The 23,234-nt window shown below is 41.2% G+C and overlaps 1 protein-coding gene across 1 annotated transcript in view; it reads left to right on the top strand.

Annotated features, from left to right (window-relative positions):
• Positions 1-23,234, top strand: part of ENTREP2 (endosomal transmembrane epsin interactor 2) — a 235,219-nt gene that overhangs the window by 149,939 nt on the left and 62,046 nt on the right. The gene's annotated exons all lie outside the window — the stretch shown is intronic.

Genomic DNA, 23,234 nt, shown 5'->3' with positions numbered 1-23,234 from the left:
GAGAGAATAGCATTGAAATATGCATTTACATATGCATATTACCATATGTAAAATAGACAACCAGTGCAAGTTTGATGCGTGAAACAGAGCACTCAAAGCCAGTGCTCTGAGACAACCCAGAGGGATGGGGTGGGGAGGGTTCAGGACGAGGGGACACTTGTGCACCATGGCTGATTCATGTCGATGTATGGCAAAAACCATCACAATATTGTAAAGTAATTATCCTCCAATTAAAATAAATTAAATAATTAAAAAATAATAAGGTGGATTTTTTTGTAGACCACATCTTGTTGACTCTGTTTTTGTATCCACTCTGACAGTCTCTGTCTTTTAATAGGGATGTGTGGGTCAGTCTCATTTAAATGTGATTATTGATATAGTTGGATTGATACAGTTAGATGTATATCTAACTAACATGATCCATATCTACCATGTTTGTAACATTTTTCTATTTTTATTTATTTATCCTTTTTTTCCTGTATCTTTTCCTGCCTTTTCTGGTTTTAACTGAAGATGATTCCATTTTATCTCCTGTTTTAGCATAAGAATTATACGTCTCATACAAGTTTTTCAGTGGTTGCCCTAGAGTTTCCAATATACATTTTAAACTGATCTACATTCACCTTCAAATAACCTTATTCTGATTCACACCTCGTGCAGGTGCCTTATAACACCTTCCCCATGTCCTCCTTCCCTCCCTTGTGACACTGCTGTCAATCATTGCATTTATCCATAAACTATGATCACCCAACACTTTGTTACTATTATTTAAAGAGAGAGTTACACTCTTGATGAATTAAACATACAAAAAGTAAAAAAAAAAAAATTACTTCCCCTTACATCTCCTTCAGTGCTCTTCCTTTCTTCATGTAAATCTGAGCAATTTCATTTCACTGAGATAGGGGGTCACAGTCCTTGCCATCCCCCACTGTGTGCAGGCTGGTCAGTCCTCCTGATCTTTCTTTAGCTGAACCTTGTTCACACAGTTTGTTCACGAGATTACTGAAGGGGAAGCTGGGGAGGAGATCTGGTAATCGGAAAAGCATTTATTCTTCATTTCTACCTCTTTGATCTGTGGAAAGAACCAACAAGTTGGGCAAAAAAGTTTGGTGTGATCAAAAGATGTGAAAGGGGCAGGAACAGAGACACGGACGTAGAGAACAGACTTGTGGACACAGTGCGGGGAGGGAGAGGGTGGGACGAACTGGGAAATTAGGATTGACATACATGCAGTACCATGTGTAAAACAGATGGCTAGCAGGAAGCTGCTGTGTAGCATAGGGAGCTCAGCGTGGTACTCTGTGATGACCTAGAGGAGTAGGATGGGGTGGAGGGGGGGGGAGATACAAGAGGGAGGGGATACATGAATTATGGCTGATTCACTTTTTGTACAGCATTGTAAAACAATTATACTCCAATTTAAAAAACTTAAAATAATTTTAAAAGAAGATATGAAAGGTGTGCTTGGGCCTGAGATGAGTAGAGCACAGTGGGAACTGGTTGAAGCCTCTTGCGGGAAGCTTGCTCTTGCCAAAGGCTGCTTACATCGTGCTCCTTCCTGCCCTCAGGTTGAGTATCAGCATGGGTGTAGAAGTGAGGAATAATTATTTTCAATTGCTTTAAACAAATATTTTTAGGTGGCATATGGTTATAGTTGGAGAAGGGAATGGCAGTCTACTCCAGTGTTCTTGCCTGGAGAATTCCACGGGCAGAGATGTCTGGTGGGCTACAGTCCGTGGGGTCGCAAAGAGTCAGACACGACTGAGCGACTCACACACACACACGGTTATAGTTTAGGTTTTAATTTCACATGTGTCTTAGCATGTTGGTCTCTCTTGGTATCAGTTTTGTGGAGGGAACAGTAGATGCATGTGGAGAAGGGAGCATCCATCGCAGACATTGGTTTCCACCTGACCTTTGTGGGTTCACAACTGTCCCACGGGCAGACATCATTACACCTCATGTGTGGTGGAGAACTTGTCATCAATGCATGAACAGCTATCTGGAAATGATGAAACTTTACCCCTGCAATCAGAAGTCATGTGCTAACTTGAAAGCCAGGCTTAGGTAGGTGTTTGGTATACCCAGAGAGAGCCCATTTTCAACAGAAGGCAGCTGGGAGGGGAGTTCACTGTGCTTTCAAAGTTACTCACCCTCCCACGGTGAGAAAGGCATACCCAACACAGCATCTTGGAAGGACACAGGGCCTGGTCCCCTTTACTCACTGGACCTCGGCCTCAGGTCTTTTCTGTGGGTCAGGCTGGCACTCTCTTTGTCTCCATGCCATACCAGTCACAAGTGTGGCTGTTCTGGACTTTGCTGTGTGACACCCTCTGTCTCTCTGAGTGGTTGCCTCTCAAGCAGGAGAGGAAGTTTTACATGAATATATAGCCTTTCCTGGGCTTCCTGGGTGACACTAGTGGTAAAAAACAGCCTGCCAATGCAGGAGACCTTAAGAGACACAGTTTGATCCCTGGGTCAGGAAGATCCCATGGAGGAGGAAATGGCAACCCACTCCAGTATTCTTGCCTGGAGAATCCCATGGACAGAGGAGCCTGGTGGGCTATAGCCCATGGGGTCCCAAAAGAGTCAGACATGACTGAAGCAACTTAGCACACACATACTCTCCCATTGCTTTATGGTCAGATTCCATGTTTTCTGGGTTAAAAGAGAAACATTATTGGAATGATATAATATTGAATTTTCCTCTGGTATGTCTAATGCACTTGAGCATTTTAACAAGCCAGCAGTTATGATAATTTTAATGGGAGGTTTGTGTTTCGTTTTGCATAAGTGATGAGTTTAAATTTGATTGAGTCTTGGATCATAAGTCCCAGGAGTGTACAGATCTAGTTCCTTAATGCTTTGAAGTCTGTTCCTGACTGTTTTCATTAAAATATTTCTTCATTGTAAATTATTCTATTTAACTGGGTATTTTAAAAGGAAGAATGTTTTGTCTGTAGCTTTATAATTAACCTAATCTGATTACTGTGTTTTTGTGTTTTTTTTAAGGAAACAATAGAACAGAATATGTCATCAAAGTTTTAGGCACATCAGACTTAGTATAGCATCTGTGGTCCCACAAATTTAATATTATTTATGCTAATATTTGTACATAGCTCTGTGGATCTTACTCAGAATTGCTGCATTGACACTGGTATTTTGGTTTGGCAATAATTGAGAGATACAATTGGGCATCAGTTTAGTCCTAGTCTAGCATTGCTGTTGTGTGTAATTATCAAAAAATGAAAGTCTCTCAGTTGTGTCCGACTCCTTGCAACCCTATGGACTATACAGTCCATGGAATTCTCCAGGCCAGAATACTGGAGTGGGTAGCCTTTCCCTTCTCCAGAGGATCTTCCTGACCCAGGAAGTCACCCTTGTGGCTCAGCTGGTTAAGAATCCACCTGCAATGCGGGAGACCTGGGTTCGATCCCTGGGTTGGGATGATCCCCTGGAGGAGGGAAAGGCTACCCACTCCAGTATTCTGGCCTAGAGAATTCCATGGACTGTATATGTTGTAATTATCAAACCAAATGTTTAATTCTTTATTTCCCCTTGAAAGCATCCTTTGCAATCTTACTTTGATTTTGTGTTTAGTAAAATATTTTGGGGCTTCTCTGGTGACACAGTGGTAAAAATCTGCCTGCCAATGCAAGAGACACAGGAGACATGAGTTTGATGTCTGGGTTGGGAAGACCCCTGAAGGAGGAAATGGCAACCCACTCCAGTATTCTTTCCTGGGAAATCCCATGGACAGAGGAGCGTGGTAGGCTACAGTCCATGAGGTTGCAAAAGAGTCAGACACAACTTAGTGACTAAACAACAAAATATTTTTAGTAATTTGGCAGAATTATACTTATATATTTATTTGTTTTATGTTCATAGAAATGTAAAAAATAACTAGCCTCTTTTCAGTTCTTCTCCAGGACTGGCCTTGGTTACATTGTTAATTTGTCTTCTGACTTCATTTTAAGTGTCTTCTCTTAAAATTGAAGGAACTGAGGTTCCCAAAACATAGGATATTGTAAAAAAAAAAAAAAAATTGGCCACGCGACTATGTAGCCAAGCTGAGATTTGAACCTACATCTTTCATGTATTTTTTAAAATTTTAATTGTGGATAATTCTGCACAGACATATGTACCAGTAAAGAATATAATGTATCAAACGTTTGCACACCCATCACTCAGCTTTAGCACCTCCTAGCCATTCGTCTTTCCCAAGTCCCCCCACCATTTCTCCTCTGAATTATTCAAGCAATCCTGAGCAGCATAGTGTTTCATTCAAAACACTGAAATATGTTCTGAAAGAAAATGATTTCTTTGTGAAAATGATATAGTTGCAATGTCAATGTCACACCTAATAAATAACCAGTGGTGTGCTTTATCATCAACCATACAACGTTCCTATTTCTCTAAGTGTATCTGTCTATGTTCCTCTCTCTTTTTGTATATGGCTATTATGTCACTTAAATCTCTCTCTGTCTCTCTCTCTTATCTTTTCTTGCTGGACCAGATGGGCTGTAGGGCCCACACATCCCTTGATTACCCCTCAGGGTGTTTACCACTAGAGAGATAAAGTGAAATTACTCATTTTACAGTTGCTTTAAAACCACTCTCTGCATTTAAGCCACAGACCCAGTATATTGGTTTGCTCCATTTTGTTTTGATTTTTTAGAGATTTACTTTGTAAGTTTAATTTCATTTCACAATTATATAGAATGTTTGTTATTACAAAGTCAAATCTGTATAACAAGGATTTTTGGAAGAATTTAGTTGTCATCCTGTGTCTCAAATTGTCATCCTGTTGTCATTTCTGTGTCTCAAATCAACCTCCCACCCACACACTGCCACGCACACCCTTACCCCCAGAGCAGCCATTCTTAGGTTTTGACTTTATGCTTTCATTTTAAAATAATGAAGACAAAATTAGAAATGAAAATGGAGAGGTCACAAAAGACAACACTGAAATACAAAGGATCATAAGAGACTACTACCAGCAGCTATATGCCAATAAAATGGACAACTTGGAAGAAATGGACAAATTCTTAGAAAAGTATAACTTTCCTAAAGTGAATCAGGAAGAAATAGAAGATCTTAACAGAACCATCACAAGCACGGAAATCAAAACTGTAATCAGAAATCTTCCAGCAAACAAAAGCCCAGGACCAGATGGCTTCACAGCTGAATTCTACCAAAAATTTAGAGACGAGCTAACACCCATCTTACTCAAACTCTTCCTGAAAATTGCAGAAGAAGGTAAACTTCCAAACTCATTCTATGAGGCCACCATCACTCTAATACCAAAACCAAACAAAGATGCCACAAAAAAGAAAACTACAAGCCAATATCACTGGTAAACATAGATGCAAAAATCCTTAACAAAATTCTAGCAAACAGAATCCAACAATATATTAAAAAGATCATACATCATGACCAAGTGGGCTTATTCCCAGGAATGCAAGGATTCTTTAATATCCACAAATCAATCAATGTAATACACCACATTAACAAATTGAAAGATAAAAACCAAATGATTATCCCAATAGATGCAGAAAAAGCCTTTGACAAAATTCAACATCCATTTATGATTAAAAACTCTCCAGAAAGCAGGAATAGAAGGAACATACCTCAACATAATAAAAGCTATATATGACAAACCCACAGCAAACATTATTCTCAATGGTGAAAAATTGAAAGCATTTCCCCTAAAGTCAGGAACAAGTCAAGGGTGCCCACTCTCACCACTACTATTCAACATAGTTTTGGAAGTTTTGGCCACAGCAATCAGAGCAGAAAAAGAAATAAAAGGAATCCAGATAGGAAAAGAAAAAGTAAAACTCTCACTATTTGCAGATGACATGATCCTATACATAGAAAACCCTAAAGACTCTACCAGAAAATTACTAGAGCTAATCAATGAATATAGTAAAGTTGCAGGATATAAAATTAACACACAGAAATCTCTTGCATTCCTATACACTAACAATGAGAAAACAGAAAGAGAAATTAAGGAAATAATACCATTCACCATTGCAACAAAAAGAATAAAATACTTAGGAGTATATCTACCTAAAGAAACAAAAGACCTATATATAGAAAACTATAAAACACTGATGAAAGAAACCAAAGAGGACACAAACAGATGGAGAAACATACCGTGTTCATGGATTGGAAGAATCAATATTGTCAAAATGGCTATTCTACCCAAAGCAATCTATAGATTCAATGCAATGCCTATCAAGCTACCAACGGTATTTTTCACAGAACTAGACCAAATAATTTCACAATTTGTATGGAAATACAAAAAACCTCGAATAGCCAAAGCAATCTTGAGAAAGAAGAATGGAATTGGAGGAATCAACCTGCCTGACTTCAGACTCTACTACAAAGCCACAGTCATCAAGACAGTATGGTACTGGCACAAAGACAGAAATATAGATCAATGGAACAAAATAGAAAGCCCAGAGATAAATCCACGAACCTATGGACACCTTATCTTTGACAAAGGAGGCAAGAATATACAATGGAAAAAAGACAACCTCTTTAACAAGTGGTGCTGGGAAAACTGGTCAACCACTTGTAAAAGAACAAAACTAGAATGCTTTCTAACACCATACACAAAAATAAACTCAAAATGGATTAAAGACCTAAATGTAAGACCAGAAACTATAAAACTCCTAGAGGAGAACATAGGCAAAACACTCTCCGACATAAATCACAGCAAGGTCCTCTATGACTCACCTCCCAGAATATTGGAAATAAAGGCAAAAATAAACAAATGGGACCTAATGAAACTTAAAAGCTTTTGCACAACAAAGGAATCTATAAGCAAGGTGAAATGACAGCCTTCAGAATGGGAGAAAACAATAGCAAATGAAGAAACAGACAAAGGATTAATCTCAAAAATATACAAGCAACTCCTGCAGCTCAATTCCAGAAAAATAAATGGCCCAATCAAAAAATGAGCCAAAGATCTAAACAGACATTTCTCCAAAGAAGACATACAGATGGCTAACAAACACATGAAAAGATGCTCAACATCACTCATTATCAGAGAAATGCAAATCAAAACCACAACGAGGTACCATTACACACCAGTCAGGATGGCTGCTATCCAAAAGTCTACAAGCAATAAATGCTGGAGAGGGTGTGGAGAAAAGGGAACCCTCTTACACTGTTGGTGGGAATGCAAACTAGTACAGCCACTATGGAGAACAGTGTGACGATTCCTTAACAAACTGGAAATAGAACTGCCATATGACCCAGCAATCCCACTCCTGGGCATACACACTGAGGAAACCAGATCTGAAAGAGACACATGTACCCCAATGTTCATTGCAGCACTGTTTATAATAGCCAGGACATGGAAGCAACCTAGATGCCCATCAGCCGACGAATGGATAAGAAATCTGTGGTACATATACACCATGGAATATTACTCAGCCATTAAAAAGAATTCATTTGAATCAGTTCTAATGAGATGGATGAAACTGGAGCCCATTTTACAGAGTGAAGTAAGCCAAAAAGATAAACACCAATACAGTGTACTAACGCATATATATGGAATTTAGAAAGATGGTAATGATAACCCTATATGCAAGACAGAAAAAGAGACACAGATGTATAAAACAGACTTTTGAACTCTGTGGGAGAAGGCAAGGGTGGGATGTTCTGAGAGAATAGACTGAAACAAGTATACTATCAAGTGTGAAACAGATCACCAGCCCAGGTTGGATGCATGAGACAAGTGCTCGGGGCTGGTGCACTGGGAAGACCCAGAGGGATTGGATGGGGAGGGAGGCGGGAGGGGGCATCGGGATGGGGAACACATATAAATCCATGGCTGATTCATGTCAATGTATGGCAAAAACCACTACAATATTGTAAAGTAATTAGCCTCCAACTAATAAAAATAAATGAAAAAGTAAATAAATGGAAAAAAAAATAATGAAGGTGTTTGTGTACTGTCCGGTCTTCCCTGGTGGCGCTAGTGGTAAAATACCCGCCTGCCAGTGCAGGAGACATAAGAGAAGAGGGTTCAATACCTGGGTTCGGAAGATCCCTTGGAGGAGGGCATGGCAACACACTCCAGTGTTCTTGCCTGGAGAATCCCATGGACGGAGGAGCCTGATGAGTTACAGTCCACAGGGTCACAAAGAGTCAGACATGACTGATGCAGCTTAGCACACACACAGTCATGTACATACGTACTCATTGCATGTGTGCATGCGTGCTACATGCACTGTCCTGGCCCTCACTTTGTAACTTCAGGTACATCCCGGGGTTGGTCTGGGGCCCTGTACAGAGACACTTCCTGTCCTTCTCAGAGCTGTGCAGTCCTCCTTACACAGAGGACTGGTACTCTCTGGTCCATGATAGAAGTTACACCCTCCTCCCTAATGCATCATTTATCTTTTTATTTCTGGTGGGTGTTTGGGATTTTTATGTTATGTAGTGAAATGCATCAACCTTTCCCTATTGCTCTGCAGTATGAATAACAGGATTGTTTCTCCATCTGTAGATCACAGAGGAAGAATCTCTCTCTCTCTTATGTTTCCACTATTTGGAATTAATCTTGCTATAATTTGTGCAAACTGATATATATTTTAACCTTTCCATGTGCTATCCAGTTATATCAGCTTTTAGTTGCTGCTGTTTAGTCGCATCCAACTCTTTGCAACCTCATGGACTGTAGCCCATCAGGCTCCTCTGTCCATGGGATTCTCCAGGTGAGAATACTGGAGTGGGTTGCCATGCCCTCCTCCAGGGGATGTTCCCGACCCAGGGATTGAACCCTGGTCTTCTGCATTCAGGCAGATTCTTTCCTTCAGTGATTTTAAGTGGTAACTGACAAATGGTCTTTCTCTGAATATGTAGATTCCCTTCTACTGGTCAGTCAGTTCACCCAGCATCACTGCACAGCTTTGATAATCAGTTCAGTTCAGTCGCTCAGTCGTGTCTGACTCTTTGCGACTCCATGGACTGCAGCACGCCAAGCTTTCCTGTCCATCACCAATTCCCAGAGCTTGCTCAAACTCCTGCCCATCAAGTTGGTAATGCCATCCAACCATCTCATCCTCTGTCATCCCCTTCTCCTCCTGCTTTCATTCTTTCCCAGCATCAGGGTCTTATCCAATGAGTCAGTTTTTCGCATCAGTTAGCCAAAGCATTGGCTTTCTTTATAGTCTAACTCTCACATCCATATATGACTACTGGAAAAACCATAGCTTTGACTAGACAGACCATTGTTGGCAAAGTTGGCAGAAAGCAAAGAAGAACTAAGCCTCTTGATGAAAGTGAAACAGGAGAGTGAAAAGGTTGGCTTAAAACTCAACATTCAGAAAACAGATCATGGCATCCGTTCCCATCACTTCATGGCAAATAGATGGGGAAACAATGGAAATAGTGAGAGACTTTATTTTGGGGGGGCTCCAAAATCACTGCAGATGGTGACTGCAGCCATGAAATTAAAAGATGCTTTCTCCTTGGAAGAAAAACTATGACCAATCTAGACAGCATGTTAAAAAGCAGAGACATTACTGCCAACAAAGGTCCGTCTAGTCAAAGCTTTGATAATAGAGGCTTTAAAAACACTACAATATCCAGTAGGGTTACCCTTCCTCATTGTTCTGCTGTAGGGTGAGCCTCATTGTTTCATTAGCAATTCTGGCTTAGTTGTTCTGCTGAATGGACTGTATAATCAATTTGCCTGACTTCTAAGAAACAATGATGTGATTTTTTTAGTTGCTGTGATATTAAATTTATAGATAAACTTTGGGAGAACTGACATCTTTGTGATGTTGAATCTTCTTGTGCAGGAACATAGCATATCTTCCCTCTTATTCAAACTTCTTCTTCATGAGCATGTCACAGTTTTGTTTATATAGCCTTTAGACATTTCTCGTCAAGTTTCCAGTGACAGTGCTTACTTGCCTATCTTGCTTTTGTAAATGTGGTCTTCAGTTACATACTCCAGTTGTTGTCTTTGGTGTGTATGAACATTATTGACTTTGTGTACTTATTTTACAACCTGTGGGTTTTTTTTTTTTAAATTAAGGTTTCTTTCTGTTTTGTGGGGGGGGGGGGTGCTTGTTTTGCACAAAGACTTGTGCCTTTACTCATATATTAATATAATCACATGCTTTACAAATAAGGAAGATGTAACCTCTTTGGGCTTCCCTGGTGGCTCAGTTGTAAAGAACCCATCTACCAATGCAGGAGACAAGGGTTAGATCCCTGGGTCAGGAAGATCCCCTGCAGGAAGAAATGGCAATCCACTCCAGTGTTCTTATCTGGAGAATCCCATGGATAGAGGAGCCTGGCAAGATGCAGTCCATGGGGTCACAAAGAGTCGGATATGACTTAGCTACTAAACAACAACTAACAACATTTCTAATAAACCTGGCAACACAGAAAATGACAATAGCAAAAGCAGTAAGCAGGGTTGTACCATCCAGAAACAATCATTCTTTCCTGTTGGGTGGCTATAAATACAGAAATCCCTTGATGCCTATACTGGTAAAGGCAGGACCTATGGAGAAATGACACTGTGTATGTTTTAAAGTTATTTTTATGTGAAATTAGCAGAAGCAGCACTGACGAGAGATCAAAGTTAGTTCTCAACTTGAAGTCAGTGCTTCTTTCTGAGAAGACACTCTTGTTTCTAGAGTGAAGGGGGAAAGCTGCCCACACCCCCAGACCCTGCTCACTGTCATTCATCCCCCCTCTTTCTCCCTGCACATGGTTTCTGTACTAATCTCACACTTTACCCCCGAGGCCATCGCTTTGATTTTCACTCCTGTCTGCTCCATTCCTCACTTTCCAAGCTATTTATTAGCTGCATGGCGGTGCAGGTCTATTCTCACCCTGGAATTGGATTCATCAGCTCTAACTCTGTCTCCTGTGATCATGGGCCCTCCGGATCAGCTCCAGTTGTCCTGGGGTTGGACTGATGCTCTGATTGGGGCCTGGGGTTCCATGCGGTGCTGCAGGAGCTCCCATTTCTTGGTCTCTGTTTTCTGGCTGACTGTCAGGCTCTCTTGCAGTTTTTCTGGTCCTGTGTGTTTACCTGCGCTGTGGCAGAGCTGTGTCTGTTGCAGGTGCACCTGCCAGCACTCCATGGTGATGCTCTGGCGTGTGGTTCTGGGCTCCCATGTGCTGACCAGTCGTAGTCCTCCACCAGCCTGCTCTCTACCCCCAGGAGAGGGTGGGGACGCCAGCAAGCCCAGGGTGCCCCCAGAAAGTCTCCAGGGTTGTATTTGCCTCCCCAAACCCAATGTACTGTCCCTTGGCCAAGCTGGGCAGGCCCACCCCGTGAGCACTGGCCAGGCCTCCATCCTGGCCCCTCGGTCTCTGTGGCTTGCAGGATGAGTCTCTATTCCAAAGGCTTTTCCATTGAGTGACTTGCAGTGTCGGGAGAATTCTCAGGATGCTGCCGACCTTCTTTCATCTCACGGCCACCGTGGAAGGTGAGGGAGGGAATGGGTCAGGAGCCTTCAGAACCTAATTGTCCTCTGTCCCTGATCCCCTCTCAGTTCAGACAGAATGCTGTGTCTCCATCTTCCTTTTTTGATTTGACCTCTTGAGACGTCTGCCCTGTAGGTTTCATGAGGAGCCAGGGGAGGGACTTGTGGGCCTATGTCCCATGGAGCAGACCTGGGGGAGGGGTGTTTTCCTGGCACCTGGGTCACCTGCAGAAGCCAGGCGGACATCCATGGAGCGTCATTGTGCCAGGTTTGCTGAGGGGTGAGGCTACTGTTTTCAACTCCTCACATTATCCTGTGTGACAGTTATTCCTACTGAACACCACGGATTGGTGAGTGGACTGAGCACAGAGGTTTGAACCCAGAGAGTCCTGGTCTAGAGCCTGTGCTTTCTGCCTGACGCTGCCTCTGTGAGGAAGGGCGGGAGGGGACCTCGGGCCATGAGGACAAAGTACCGTGGTGGTGATGACAGCCACACAACATGTGAGCAGGCATTGGGACACAAGAGCTGAAGACATTCTTTACAGAATCACTGTGGGAACCATTCGTATGTCCAGGCTCAAATCCAGGACTTCTCTCCCATTGCATTTTCTGCTGCTGTAACACAGTGGGTCTTTGTAGAAATTGATTCCTACTCTGTGCCAGAAACTGCCCCAGGTGCTTCATGTCTGTGTTGCTCACCTTCCTACCGACCCCAGGAAAGTTCTGACCCTCTGTTACTGATGAGGAAAGGGGGTCAGAGAGAAAGGGGGTGACCCACTGAGTCAGCCAGCTGGTGGGGGCCCCCGGGTTGTGCTGTTTGAGGACGCTGCCTTGCCCAGGGTGATGTCACCGAGCTCCTACAGCTGAGATGTGAAGACCTCTGCTTTGCCTGTGACCAGCCTTCACCAGGAATGAACTTAGAAAAGGTGTCAAAACAGGTCAGTTCAGTTCAGTTGCTCAGTCGTGTCCAACTCTTTGCGACCCCATGGACTACAGCATGCCAGGCTTGCTTGTCCATCATCAATTCCCAGAGCTCGCTCAAACTCATGTTCATTGAGTTGGTGACGCCATCCAACCATCTCATCCTCATCTCCTCCTGCCTTCAATCTTTCCCAGCATCAGAGTCTTTTCCAATGAGTTGAGTCTTCATATAAGGTAGCCAAAGTATTGGAGTTTCAGATTCAGCATCAGTTCTTCCAATGAATATTCAGGACTGATTTTCTTTAGGATTGACTGATTTGATCTTCTTGCAGTCCAAGACTCTTGAGAGTTTAGGTAATAAACAGGTCCAGATTTCTGTTCGGGGGTAATTGTTTAGGTCCTAGTGTATATAAAAGAAGTGATCTGTAGATAGGAATCTTGGGGAAAGACATTTATTAGTATCCAACTGTTTGTCTCCCAGAAAAAATGACAGAAATACAGGAAAACTTTGTTGCTCATTAGTTGACATTTAACCCAATATATTGTTTCTCTTCTAAAACAGAAAACATAAAAGCTCCTTAGTGGATGTTGTGGGCTACTGGGGCGGCCATAACAGAACACCACAAGAGGGGTCAGGGGTGGGGCTTACAGCAGATACGGATTTTCTCAAAGTTCCTGTTGAGTTCCAGTGAGAGCCCGATTCCTGGCTTGCAGACAGCTGCCTTCCAGCCGAGTGGCCACATGGCCTGTCCTTGGTGCATGTGGGGAGGCCGTGCTCAGTTGCTCTTCCCTCCTGTAAAGGCTACCAATTCTACAAGGTTAGGGCCTCCCCCTGTGACTTGTCTGAACTCAGTTACCTCCTGAAAGCCCTCTCTAGGCGCAGTCACAATAGGGGTTAGAACTTCAACACAAGAATTTGGGCAGGACACAATTCATTCTGTAGCAACAAGCAAGTTGTTTTTTCCCTAAACATCATCTCTCCCTTTTATGTCTTTTTGCTGTGTTTATATTTCATGCAAATCTGGATTATAAAATCAGTGGGAAGAATCTGTGTCTAAATGTCTGACCTGCAGACCACCCAGCTTATTAATATCAATCTTTCATTGCCAAGTGATATTTCTTTTAATTTAATTTTATTTTTAATTGGACGATAATTACTTTACAATATTGTGATGCTTTCTACCCTACTTCAACATGAACGAACCATAGGTAAATGTATGTTCCCTCCCTCTTGAACCTCCCACCCACCTCCCAGCCCTCTAGGTTGTCACAGAGCACTGGCTGCCAAGTGATATTTCTGATGGAAGGTAGTGGGAGTGATAATTGGTATGTTCAGATTATTTATTTAAGTTTTTTTTGGATGTGTTCCATTTTTAAAGTCTTTATTGGATTTGTTACAACATTGTTCCCGTTTTATGTTCTGATTTCTTGGCCGTGAGGCACGTGGGATCTTATTAATAGCTCCCTGACCAGGATTCAAATTCACAACCCCTGCATTGGAACACAGAATCTCAACCACTGGACCGCAAAGGAAGTCCCTGTCCAGACTATTTAAATATTTGAGTATTGCCCTGGACTCAGTGGCGGCATAGGTGTCAGTTGAACTCCAGCGCCCTGGGGATCCCTGTGGAAACAGGACTTTTGAAGCCCTGGAATCTTTGCTTAACACGCTGTGTGGTGTTTAAACTGTAAACCTGGGTCTGTTATCCCTGGGTTTTTCCATTTTTGACATTTGCTCATTATGTGTCGTCTTCAGTCTCACACTGCAGATATCTGGTGTTATTTAGGGATTGCTAGAGGCTTCTTCTTCAATAAGAAAAGTGGAAAGACAGAAACAACTATTTCTCTGAAAACTGAAGAAAGCCATTTTATGACCAAGAAATACATTTGATTTCACGAGGAGCATTTCATCTATAATTTCATCTTAAAATTTGAGATGGACAGTCTGCATTCACAGACTTTTTAAAGTAGAGTGATCCTGGTTCAGGGAGCATCAGGTTCTAATTTTATTTTTGGCATGTGGGATCTTCATTCCCCAACCAGGGCTCGAACCCTCACCCCCTGCAGTGGAAGCAGAGTCTTAACTGCTGGATCTCCAGAAAAGTCCCTTATTATTATTATGTTTTTTTTTTTTTTCTAGTGTTTCAACAGACCTACACAGTTCACTTACACTGAAGACAAGTAGGAATATATTCTACGGGAAGTTGATAAAGTTTAAGTCCATGAACAGGCAGACTACTTCATATTACATTTTCAAATGGATGAGGAGTTAATGAAGATCTCTCACCATAGCTTCAGAATGGGCATATTTATAACCCTATCCTGCCAAAAATAACTACTTCCCATTTTTTTTCTGCCAACCTTTTCAACGCCTTTCACAGAAAATGGGAAAAGGGAGCTGGTGCAAATAGGGGTGTTTTCCACAAGAAAGAAGGAAGGTTTTGGAATCTGAGCAGTTTGTATGCCTTGTCTATTCTGGAACATTCTGTCTTGGAATGTTCCCTGTTTTTAGGTTTATTTACTTTACATCTCATTCATTCTCTAAGCCAGTTGCACAACATTCCTTTCCAAATGCCACAGTTATAAAAGACTGGACTGGCTCCTTATGGTACACATGGTCGTTTGCTGAGGATCCCCAGTGTGGTTCTGGAGCTGAGCTCATGACCCAGTGGGCCTGATCCTGGGTTCTCTGGGGAAGGAGCAGACCAGTCTGAGCAGCCTTGGGGGCGGGGGTGGGGGTGCTTCTGTTTAGAGCCCTCTTGCTCCTACTTCACCCTGAACCTCCAAGAGTCTCCTCAACCCTCCTGGTCCCCTCCCCAGGGGCTGTGTCATCTTGCCCCCTCCACCGCCCTGCTCCAGGGATAGGACCCCTTGGCACTGGCTCTTTCTTTCTCTGCCCCCAGGGTAGCCTCTAAAAAGAAGGCAGAAAGAGTCCATTTTTAATGTTATTATTGTCTTTCATTTTTAATTTGTATTCGTGTGCAGTTATTTCAGTTTTTCAGAGTTGTATTATGTGTTCTGAACACATATTACTATCTGTTTTTTGGCTCATGCATGGAAATGCTTCATGTTTCTCAGGAATGGTTCCAACTAAAACTGGTCTTTGACTTTAGAGTCTCAGAGTTTTTTCAGATGAACTTTGGGCATTCCTAAATTAAGAAAACATGTCTAAATGAAAATAGGTTTAAAAAGAAATTAAAATTAATAACATTAGAAATAATTTTAAAAAGGTAAATGAGCTACCATTGTCAGAAACCATTGTGAATCACTATAAACAACATACAAAGCAAAAGGGGTGGGTAGGGGCAGGGCTCACTGCATGGAGGACAGAGAGGAGGGAAATTTTATGTTTTGCATATAAATTACAATTAAGAGAGATGGGGTGGGGAGGGAGGTGGGAGGGGGGATCGTGATGGGGAATACATGTAAATCCATGGCTGATTCATGTCAATGTATGGCAAAAACCACTACAATATTGTAAACTAATTTACAACTCCAACTAATAAAAATAAATGGAAAAAAAAAAAACAGAAAAAAAATTACAATTAAGAAAGTATGGCTTTCTCAGCTTGGTAATCGAGTTGAAGAAATTGGAGAATATGAATTAGGGTATCCTTTAGAAAAAAATGATATCCGTGTACAACCTGGATCAAATTTCATATATATTTGTCTTTTGTGGCTAAGTATAATAACATTATGGACACAAATTTTGGATTAAATGCAGCCACAAAATTAAGAGTTGCTTGTTCCTTAGAAGAAAACCTAGGATAAACCTAGACAGTGTATTAAAAAGCAGAGACCACTTTACCAACAAAGGAGGTGAAACCAGTCAATCCTAAAGGAAATCAACCCTGAATATTCACTGGAAGGACTGATGCTGAAGCTGAAGCTCCAATACTTTGGCTACCTGATGCAAAGAGCTGATTCACTGGAAAAGACCCTGATGCTGGGAAAGGTTGAGGTCATGAGGAGAAAGGGGCGACAGAGGATGAGATGTTTGGATGGCATCATCACTCAGTGGACTTGAGTTTGAGCAAACTCCGGGATATAGCAAAGGATAGAGAAGCTTGGCTTGCTGTAGTCCATGGGGTCGAAGAGTTGGACACAACTGAGCAACTGAACAACAACAATAGAATCATAACATTTGGTGAGAGGAAAGACAATTTTGCTTCTTTCCAATCTTCAAAATTTTTCTTTCTTTTTTATTGCACTGGCTGTGACCTCAAATAAAATGAACAGACATGGTTATGGATAGAAGGTTTCTTTATTTTCACATCAGAGGAGACACTTTAAATATTTCACAATAAAGTGTGATGTCTAATGCAGACTGTTTGTAGTGACTGTTTAAGTTTCTGTTTCAAGACTGCTAAGGCTTTGTTTGGTCAGTTTTTTTTTTTTTTAATCATGAATAGATATTGACTTTTCTCTTATAATTTCTTGCTGTCTTTTGAAATGACCATATGAGAGATCTCCTTTATTCTGTTAGTATACTGAATTACCTGGATTTCAATTCTCATGTTGAATCTCGTGATTTTATTTCTTTTTCTTAATTCAGGGGTTTTGATTATTTATGAGGGGCTTTCATCTTGATTTTTCAAAATGTTCATGTCAGATTTTTATGTTAAGTTTATACTTTCTTCATAAAACACAATGGGAATAGTCCCCCATTTTCTTTTCTGGAAGTATTATCATTCGTATTATTTCTGTTTTAAAGTTCAGTAGAATTCACTAGTGAAGGCACCCAGATCTGGGGTTTCCTTTGAGGGGAAGTTTCTTTTTTTTTTTTTTTTGAGGGGAAGTTTCGAATCACAGATTTATCTGCTCCCAGAACCAGTCAAACTCTTCTGTGTTTTTGTATCAGTTTTGATTGGTTGTGGTTTTCTAAGAATTTCCCTTTCCATCTGTTTTCAAAGGTCTTGGCAAAGGTTGCAGTAATATTCTCTTGTTACCCTTTTCCTGTCTGTAGGGATATGCCCTGCTGTTGTTCACACCTTCGGGAGAGAACAGTGAGCTCGTTCTGGGAGAGAGTTGGGGCTGATGGAGGTCGCTGCCAGGGCAAGGGTACTGCTAGGACCATACTGACCACAGCCCCCACCTCACCCCTGGTAAGGCTTCCCCCATGGCCACTCCCTGGAAAAACCCAGCAGGAAGCCTTCTAACAAGAGAAACAGAGCTCCCAAAGACCCCACTCCAACATGAGGGGTCTGGAGCTAAGATATCACAGCTTCATCACCAGCACACCTCCCACCTAGGGCTTCTTAGTGTCCTCAGGACCCCACCCCACCTGGAGGAGAATCCGTCTCCCCACTCTGCTTCTTGTTCCTGGGGTGAGCTGAAAGTGTTTGGGCCCAGGCTCTTATCAAAATATCTCTTCTTCTGTTTCGAGAATCCTTATGAACAACTGTGTTATAATTTACATTATCACTGTCCATTAGGGTTTTTAAATAAATATTACAAAATGTGCTCTGTTACTTCACTGTCTTCCCCTCCCATGGTTCCTTGTTTGGTTGTGTTCTTTGGTGTGAGTGGCTGTAGTGTTTTCACAGCAGCCCCCTCAGAAGATACACTCCCCACCCTGCACATCCTATAATCAATTCCTTTGTGCTGATATGATAATACTTTGCCTGGTAGAGAATTCTTAGGATAGAGTCCCATCTTTTCTCTAGTCAGTAACTGTGATTCCATTATCTACTAGTTTCCAAGACTGAAAGCAAGAAATGTGATGATAAGCTGATTATTTCTAGAAAGAGTTTGTTGTTTTTGTCTGTGTGGATTCATGCTTATATGATTTTTGTCTCTTCTTGAAATTCAGAAAATCTGCCAGCATGTATCTAAAGTCTGCCATTTCAGAACACTTTCAAGCAGAAAACCTAAATAGCTTCTTCTTTGATGTTGTTTGCTTCTTGTCATTTTTTTTCCTCCCCAAACTTGTAAATTATTTAAAATATAAAATTATTTACTTATTGTGCCTCCTGATTCTACCCTTCATAACTTGATATTTCATTTGTGATTTTCATTTCATTAACTTTTTGTTCTGTATTATGTGACATGTCTTTCATGTGAGCTTCCTAAAATAGTAATTTGGTTTTCCGCAGGGAATATTCTCTTTTATGGTGCCTCTACTGAAGTTTTAAATGAAAAAAATCAAGCATTATTCTATTCTAGAAGCAGTTTGTTGTGCTCTAATAATATCTCCTTATGTGTTCTCATTATGTTTCCATTATATGGACTATTTGTTTCCTCCATTAGTTCTGCCCCGTGGTAGCCATCTGTTCTAGAATTCAGCTCTCTCCTGCCTTCAAATCACTGTGCATCTTAGGAGTTTTCTTTGCCTGATCATTTTTTTTTTTAATTTTATACATCCATTTATTTTTTATTTATTTTTTGGCTGTGATCTTGCTCCACTACCTGAGCTTCAGCAGCATCTCAAGCCTACATCTGAATGGCTACAGATCTCAGAGCCAGGTGGAGGGACTGGTACCTTGGGACTCCTACATCTACAGGTATCAGTTGAGGTGCTCTGGAGCTGCTTTTAGCCTCAAGTGATATAAAAACGAATTTACAAAAGCTGAAACAACAAAAGTAGTTACTGTCTTAGAAGATAAACCCAGAGGTGGACTGCTCTAGAGTTGGCTGGGTCGGCAGCCTGGAATAGTTTTCAAAATATGTGCAAGGAGCTGCCAGTGACAACCTTGTATTTTTAAAGTCCCGCCCCCCCAACTATGTAGTCATTTTCAATCCCTACCAGTCCTCACTTAACAAGCACCCTTGCTTCCTGCCACCTCTGATCCTAATTCTTGACCACTTATGTAACCTCGTCTTTTTCTGTCTTTGTAAAACCTCCCTCATTTTGTCGTCTGGTGGAACACAATTCAAGTTTTTCTTGGATCTGTGTCTCCAGGCTTGCTGTGCCAAAATATCTCCAACAAACACCTCTTTACTTCCAGTAGGTCTCCATTCTGGGAATTTTTGGTTAACATAGGTAACGATACCTCATCGAGTTCCATTCCTATGAAATAAGGCTCATTCTTCAGCACCCTGTTTTCCCTGGCAGAATGGGTTTAGAATTTGCTCAGTTTCAAGTGAGGGTAATCTACTCTCAGGAAGGTACAGCAGGAGGAGGGGATTTTACTTGTTTCAGTAACTAGTTCTCCCCGGGAGTCTGACCCTGAACTCCTGATCTCGGGACTCAGACAGCAGCATGGGGACTGCTCCTCCATCTCTTAGGTCTCCTCTGAATTGGCTTGCACCTGAGACAGGTGAATCCCTAGCAAAGGCAAAGCTGGCTGGGTGTACATCACCCATCAGCTTGTTTACTAGGAGGAAAGAGAACCTGTGTGAACCCCTGAGAGGAAACTGCTTGGACTCCTGACCAGTAACTGAGCTGCGTGCAAGCAGAGAAGAGGGCCTCCGAGAGATGGGGAAGGACGGATACAGAAAAGAGGACAGAAGCAAACAAAATAAACAGCAACTGATTGGCCACTAATAAGACCTTATGTGTTTGTAACCTTTTAACCTAGTAAGCCTTGATGGTTTTCCTAAGTAAAAGACTCTGGGTGATTGGAGTATGCATATCTCTTGAAAAGAATCCAAGAGGAGGCTTCTGGGCCAAATGGCTACAACACTTGAAAGATGCTGCCTCATTGAGCCCATCTCTCCACTTCCTTTCACCACCCATAGAAGGCTCTGTTGCTATTTAATCAATATATTCTTTCCTGAGGGACAAAGTGTTATTAGGTAGTCCTATCACATGATTTAACCAGGATGGATCTTAGTTACACGTGAGCACATACAAGGGGTTTCATTAAAAGCATGAAACTATCTGGATTGCTTTTCCTGCCATCTATGCGCTGACATAGCATCTGCCTACCCACCCACCCCAACTACTGTGTTTACATATTATGCTCCATCCACTTCCTTCCACTGGAAAAGGCAGAGAAACTGCTCATACATGGCGACTGCATGCTTTCTCATTGCTTTTCATCCCCAAAAGTCCCTACCTGCTTTTCTTTTTAAGTTGTGTTGGTTTCTACTGTACAATAATGTGAATCAGTCGTAAGTATACATATCTCCCCTCCATCATGAGCCTCCCTCCCACCCTTCCATCTCACACCTCTAGGTGATCACAGAGCACTGAGCTGAGCTCCCTGTGCTATACAGCGGCTTCCCGCCAGGTATCTATTTTACCCATGGTGGTGTATATATGTCAGTGCATTGAAATATATATATTACCTACCTGCTTTTTGCACTAGGTTGAAGTCATAAAATTTAAAATCTTCTTCTATTTCTATAAGAACTTCCACTGAATGAAGAGGAGAATCTAGTAGATAATAGAGATGATTAGAGCTTCTTAGCAGGCATTTGCTACCAAGGAGATGAAATAAAGCAATTAATTACTTAAAGGCATCTAAAGAGCAGTATGTACTAGGCATTTCTTTGTTCAATGGACTTGAAATTTCAGCTAGCTTAGTTTTTGCCTCAAATAAAAAATTTTTGGGGGGGTCAAGTAATAAAAATACTAAGTCATTAACATAAAGTGTTTGCACATGTTTTTCTTTTTTAACCACTTGTTCTTATTCCTCCACTGGCTGAACAAAAAGTTATAAATATCATATTCACTTGAATTTGATGAATTTCCTTACAACTTGAATGTGTGTAACTTCTGAGGCATGATGTCACAATGAAGTTAAAATTCACTGAAAGTATATTTTTAATTTATCTCCCAGTCAAGAAAATCAACACTGAATTTCACTTTTTAAAAGAAAATTAATAGTACCTTGGTAGTTTTTTCCAGACTTTTCCTGATTTCCGTGTACATGTGCTTCACTGCAGTAAACCTCTTTCTACATACAGCTTTGACAGCCCCCAAATACCGTTGGCCCTCCATAGCCACAGGTTCTGCACCTGTGGATTCACACAACTGCAGATCGAAAATATGAGAAAAAAGAAAAATCCATAAAGTGCCAAAAACTCAAAACTTAAATTTGCTGAGTGCTGGTAACTATTTACATAGCAGTTAAATTGTACTTATAACTGTTTGCCTAGCATTTATATCATATAGATTTTAAAATAATCTAGAGGTGTTTGCTGACGTGCATGGGTTATATGGAGATTCTATGCCATTTTGTACAAGGGCCTTGAGCATCTAAGTATTTTCATATCTGAGGGGGTTCTGGCACCAGCTGCCAGAAGCCAAGGGAGGACTGTTTTAACATAAAACCCCTGAAGGAAACACAGGCCCTGTGCTAGGTGTTTGGCAGACCTCTCACTCTTAGTCCCCTGAAGCCTGGACTAGTAGTCTCATTTTGTTGATTCGGAAACAGAAGGGAGTATCAGCAGCTTTCCCTCTAATCTAGGTCCATCTGACTCCTGAACCTTTATTTTTCAAGGTCCTGGGGTATCTGTGTTCTCTGTGTGCTCAGCACGTGGTTGAAAGCAGTCTCTGGAGGCAGGCTGCCAGCCTTAGTTCAGATCCACAGCTTCAACTTCCTTGCTACAGGTCCTTGCTACAGTTAACATTCTTCTGTGTGCCTCAGTTTCTTCATCTGTATGGAAAGCATAGGCCTCGCAGGGCTGTTGTGGAGATTAAATGAGGTAATACCTAGACTACTTAGAAGGTTTGATCCAAGGTTACCTTTGTGGTGATCATTAGCTGCTGCTGTTTATATTTCTTATTACTGTTAGTGTTATTACTACCACCCTCATCACAACAGCTTCCAGTGTCAGCCTGAGGTGGAATGTGGCCTGGGTGACGTCTCCCGGCAGTGCGTAAAACATCACCCTAATCCTATTAATTTACGACTCTATTTTCCAGACACTGTGTAGAGAGGTGTTTTAAGACTTAAAACTGCTATTTTTTTCATCCCTTTTGAGTATGACAATCTGCTATCTGGGTAAAGATGTTGGTAATGGACACTGCTGATTTTCACAGTCACAGGGGTCACTAGACCTGTGGGATTACTGGCTAACTGAAGTAACCTGAGCAAGACAAAACACTAAAAAATACCCCAGCCTAGCTGTTGACAACGGCTTTCCTCTTATTTCCCATTTCTGTCACCTCTTGGTAGATTTTTTTAAACTCAAGATACAATTGATCTTTCTGAAGGGACCTTTTGCAGAATTCTCAACTGTAGGAGGTTTCTTTGCACTTGAGTTTAAATTTTAATTTGCAAGGAAACTGAAGCAGATGGATTGTCCCATTGTAAAAAAAAAATGAGTGCCTTGATGATACATTTGTTTTTCTTAGCAGGCTTCTGCCATTAAGATTGATGCTTGGGGATATATTGTTAGATCTTCTGTGGAACAGAAAGTTATTATTCATAGTTTACCAGATTTTAGCATACTTGCATCACAACACAGAATATCATTTTACGTTTAGTATTGCTTTTCCAGCGCCATTATCAGATTGCATTTTCATAGTAAATTACAACAAAATTTTATGCTACCAACATTTAATGAAATTTTAATAAGGTTGTGTTTTGATGTTATTATTCAAATAATGTGTTGTGAATTGCTTTCCTTTGAATATATTTGCATTAAAGAGGAACTCAACTTGATTTGGTTCTTTGAAGAGTTTACCCACTTTCTGGTAGCTTTAAGAAGACAAAGAGCGAAATTAAGTTTCGCCTTTGCAAGTCAATAAATAGAAAAGGAACACATTTGCTAGGATCTGTGGATGTAATGGCAGCAGATTACAGATGGTTTGAGTTAATGAAATGACTCACGTTGGCTACTAAAGCGGCACAATTAAAAATATAAAGTGGACATTTCACAGATTATGAGGGGTGATAACCTGGAGTTCTCCCTTTCTCATTGATCTCTAAGGCTAGAGACTCACATGTTAGC

The sequence above is a fragment of the Dama dama genome, chromosome 13 (assembly GCF_033118175.1).
Source record: "Dama dama isolate Ldn47 chromosome 13, ASM3311817v1, whole genome shotgun sequence".
Classification (NCBI taxonomy): Eukaryota; Metazoa; Chordata; class Mammalia; order Artiodactyla; family Cervidae; genus Dama; species Dama dama.
The sequence above is the reverse complement of the archived record's forward strand: the minus strand, read 5'-3'. Positions and strand labels throughout refer to the sequence as shown.